The 5,000-nt window shown below is 45.9% G+C and overlaps 1 non-coding gene across 1 annotated transcript; it reads left to right on the top strand.

Annotated features, from left to right (window-relative positions):
* Window positions 1–4,542: 4,542 nt before the first annotated feature.
* TRNAS-AGA (transfer RNA serine (anticodon AGA)) lies at window positions 4,543–4,624 on the top strand. The gene has a single exon. It is a non-coding gene; the product is annotated as a tRNA-Ser (tRNA).
* The last annotated feature ends 376 nt before the right edge of the window (window positions 4,625–5,000 follow it).

The raw sequence follows: 5,000 nt of genomic DNA on the forward strand, positions 1-5,000 counted from the left end.
ACATCACCCCAAGCCCCCTCTCGTTATCTCCACAGATATTTTAAACTATTCATCATTATCATCACTAGAGTCTATCGGAACGTCATCACTAATTGTCTCTTCAGGACTACTTGGAGCGCATCGCGTGATCAATCTGTGGTTTCGAGCAAGTAGACCATAGACATACATCATTTCTCGATGTTAACTCTTCAGGATAACCCACAATAACACCTCGATAGTTGCGTTACAATATTCTTTATCGAAATACTCATTCATCATAATGGGGGTCATCGCCACCGCCATCATCATCCACTGGATCGTCACCCATTACGTCATTCCGAAGTGATATCATTTACCTTTTATTCATAATGATAAAAATCGTCTGCCGAGCGACACGTTACTGAACAGTGCCCCGACGTCAAAGGTACAATTCGCAGTTCCCTCACGCCCCGATGCCGCGCGGCTGTTGCTGCCACGGCGGTCAGAGACAATCGTCCGTCCTGCCCAGTTGGGAACCCACGTCCGAGAACAGAGTTGGTCCATCGCAGGTCTGGATAGGGCGGGTGCCGCATTCCACGGCACCTGCAACACCTGCTGGTACCTGAACCACTCATCTCGCTAAGCGCCATTACAGGTGTCAGGCACCCGGGGCACCATCCCAGTCCTCCACCGCCTTCGTTGTCACGTGACAACGTCCACTAATTCCACTTATATCGACGGTTCTCTGTAGCGGGGTTCCTCTGGGTGGTGCGGGCCGCCTACTTTCACTGCCTCGCCGAGGTGGCGAAGACGACGACGACGACGACGGCGGCGGCAGCAATGGCGCACCTGGAACTCAGGGTAATTCTCCTGTGACCATTTTCCCGGATTGGCTCCCGTTGTCATCGCGCAGGCGAGCGGGGACCCCACAAAAGAGGTCCCGGACAAGACAAATCCGGAGGTTCCTTACCGTTTCCTTGTATATCTCGAGGGAGGATCGCCCCATGATGCCGTTCATACTGATCGAGACAGGTAAGCCTTGCTTCTTCGAGACGTCTGAACCGGTCATGCTAAAGCGGGAGACTGACTCTCCTACCGTCCCTGGTCCTCCTCCTCCTCCTCTTCCTCCAGGTCCTCCACACCTCCTCCAGGTCCACCTCCCCCTCCTACTCTCGAGGGCCGTGGAGACTTCTTCCTCCACCTGCCCCTCCACCTTCCTCTCCTGCTTCGAGTTGTGCCCCGTCCACCCGCACTGCTTGCATACACTTGGAGATCTACCTGTTCTTCAAGACCAGCTCGCGCGCGCGCGCACACACACCACATTACGCATTGGGGTCTCCCAGTCCGGCGCGTCACATGGAAAGTGTTGCATAATCCAATCTTTTTCCGAAGACCCACGCCAAGCAACTGCTACTGTACCCAGCCCGGCCCTTGACCGAATAAAAACCCACGGGCGGTTTGAACTTCATCTACTTCGGGTGTCAACACCTCAAGGGTTGACTGGGTTCAAGCCCTTTGGCCCGAGGGCCATCGAACAGTCCTGTAGGTGGGACCAAAACAGTCCACTGGGTATGCCACCGGTCGAAATACTTTAAAAAATACACACACACACACATATATATATAATGAAAATAATAAAACAGCATAAAATAACAATAATAATAATAATAAATAACAATTTTCAACCTTTGGTCCATGGACTCCCCTTGAACGCTTGTAAACAAATCCTTCTTGTTTACATATTACCTGTCCCTATCCAAACGCCTTTATTCGAATTGGTGAAACCCCTAGACAATATGCACATCACAACCACACACAAATATTTATATACACATACATATACATATGTAAATTAAAGGCATGTTGCCTCATTTGGCGATACGCACGTTGTGTGTAGGTTACCCAACTATTCGGTAAGCAACCCGCAAGCCAAGCCAACAACGTCCCACTGTCCCTCAATGCATCGGGTGTCCTTGATGTGCGACGTCTGCCCTCCTCCTCCTCCTCCTCCTCTTCCTCCTCGCCCGGAGGGAGCTCCCGGTACCACGTGACACAATGACAGGACGTTCCGGGAACAGTGAGATGACGTCACCTCGTCTCTGATGGGGAGTTCAACAGGTGTTGTTCACCTCCCTTCCGTGCCGCGTGGCACTTTTCCCCGGTCATCCCTACTGCCGCCAGACGATCTTTTCACCCCTATCCGTGGCATGGAAACATTTGGAGAGAGAGAGAGAGAGAGAGGGGGGCGTTTGTTCATATGGCATTGAACATGTGCGTTCTTTTGCTCCATGCATCATCGACACCTCACCTGATGCTCTAAAAACAGGTGTTGATAAACAAAGGCAAAGAACACTTGTTCCTCATTATGTATACCTTGATGGCGTCCAGCCAGGAAAGGAAGGAAAGAGTCGGGACGACCTAGTGAGAGAGGAATTGCATTTCATCCGCGAAAACTAGCGATTCTATCCTCTGATGGGGGGGGGGGAGGGCACTATCCCACCGTAGAGGTGGAGTCTTAGAGGTTTTGGTTTTCAAAGACTTGACGTAGAATAACACAAAAGAAGAATAGAAGTTCAAACTAATTATTCTGTTATGAGAAGAGGCCTAGTCTCCGATCAAAAAACAATGCCGCGCTGCTCTGGTCCGTAGGGGTGTCACTACTGCCCTTATTATATTAACTGCAAAGAACTTAAGCAGGCCATACGACCACATGTGGGAGATTGTCCACGTGGCTATAAGCGACGGGAAATCCCAGTCCCATGATTTCGGAGACATCTCGTCTTGGAAGATGATGAAGAGGAAAAAGAAAATGTACTTGTCAAACTGATCATCCCTTTTAATGATTAGATAACAAATTAAATCTTTACATTTATGTGGTAAGGCGAGATAAACAATTCTATAGTGACGCAATAGACGAAAACAAAATCAATATTGGGGGAAAGGTGACCAACTGGGCCCTGCTGAGGCGGCACGCCAAGCCAAAGGCTGAAGACGGACAAGTATCATCTGCATTTCGTCATCGATAACCGGCGCTTCTATCCACGGGGACATCATCACCCAAAGGAGAGATCTTCAGGCGGAAATAGAAGAGAAACTAACATACTGTGTAGGAGGTAAGTGTAGAATGGAGAGAGGAAGGAAGAGAGAGATGGAAAGAGGAAGAGAGTGGGATGGAGATGTCACAAACTAGCCTTTGAATTTAAGTTGATGCATCGAATCTCGGCCGTGATTCGAGCAGTTCCTGCAATCCAATGGCCAGGATGTCCTTTTCCACTTTATATTATTGATATATATATATATATTATATATATATATATATATATATATATAATATATATATTCAACTTCACTTGAATAGCAATGGTGGTAATGTACAAAACTTAGCCCCACAGACTCTCTCTGCTTCTTTGTGTGAAGAAGGCTTACAAAATTTCAGTTATTACCTATCTAAGCAAAATGGGACAAGGTTAAGTGCAATAACGAGGTCACTACTTCGTAGTGTCATTTTGTTTACGTGCCCTCTGACCTCTGAAGGAAGGAGGCTTCAGTTTTGTAGTCTTCCGCCACAGGCTTGGAAACCTCATGCAATAATTTTTATTTTATTCTTTTTGCAAGTTACCTACGTTTATAACCCTCCATCTTATTATCTAATTTAAGGTAACCTAATATTATAATCAATTTACTAAGAATACAAGCATTATGGCTCCAGCTTGGACGTGGATTATGGCGCCATACCCGCGTCCCTTTGTGTCAGCGACGCGTCATGGAACATGACAAAGATGGAGAGAGGGAAAAAGAGCAAGAGGGAGAAGGAGAGAAAGATAAAGAGAGAAAGAGAGGGGTGGGGGTGGAGGGTGGAAGGGAACGGCCCCTAAGAGGAATCCAAATCTGGGAGGAGAGAATGCCATCAAAAGGACAAAGCGGGGGAAGAGAAAGGAAGTGGGATAGAGAAGAGGGAAGAGGGGGAGGAGGAAGAGGGGGAGGAGGAAGAGGGGGAGGAGGAAGAGGGGGAGGAGGAGGGGGAGGAGGAGGGGGAGGAGGAAGAGATGAAAGAGTAGGAGAAACATTAGTGGGGGGGGGGGAGACCATGAAATGGAAGTAAGGGGCCATGGGGGTTAGGGGTATGGGAAGGAAATGGTCTGGAAGGATTCCCCTCCCCCTCCTCCTCCAGGGAGGGAAGAGATGCATCCAGAGGAGGCGAGGGATGCGTCATCCCCGGGTTTCCGTTTGTCCTGCACAACTAAGGTGTGGCGAGGAAATTGGCCCCACTTACTTTTTTTTTTTTTTTTTTTTTTGTGCCCCAGCCTTGTTATGGACCAAACGTCCTTCTGTCACATGTTTAATAAATCATTGTGTATGTAGAGTATATATATATATATTATATTAGACACAGACACCAGTCTTGCATCTTAACTATCTTCAAAACAGCAAAGTAACGATTACCATGAATAAACCTACGTTCCACATAATATCGTCACAAAGTTAGTTACATGTTTACACCTACAACACATCGTCAGGTCCAACAGGAACAGCCTGAACGATACAAATCGATAAAATTCATTCACACGCCCTTCCCTTTCACGTGCAGTGATGGCCGAGTGGTTAAGGCGTCTGACTAGAAATCAGATGGGATCTTCCCGCGTAGGTTCGAATCCTACTCACTGCGAATCTTTTTGGCGCCTTACGAATTGAAGTTCATATTCTAAATGGGAATATATTTAGTATTGTTTAATTTTCAATATGTACGTGGTTGTACTTGTAATGGCGTGGTGGGCACCCAATATAACCTCTAGAAAATAAATAATTAATAATGATAACGATAAATAATATATAAAAATAAGTAATAAATAATAACGATAAAGACAATGTAATAATAGTAATAAAATATTAGTAATAACAATAATAAAACAATGATAGTAAAAATATCGATATAATAAAATGTCAATAATAAATCTGATAGAATAACAGTAAAATAATGACAATATAAAAACAATGTAATAACAACAGTAATAAAAAAAAGTAAGAATAGTAAAAATAATAGA

This window comes from Oratosquilla oratoria, chromosome 15 (assembly GCF_046742065.1).
Source record: "Oratosquilla oratoria isolate Oo_2021 chromosome 15, ASM4674206v1, whole genome shotgun sequence".
Lineage (NCBI taxonomy): Eukaryota > Metazoa > Arthropoda > Malacostraca > Stomatopoda > Squillidae > Oratosquilla > Oratosquilla oratoria.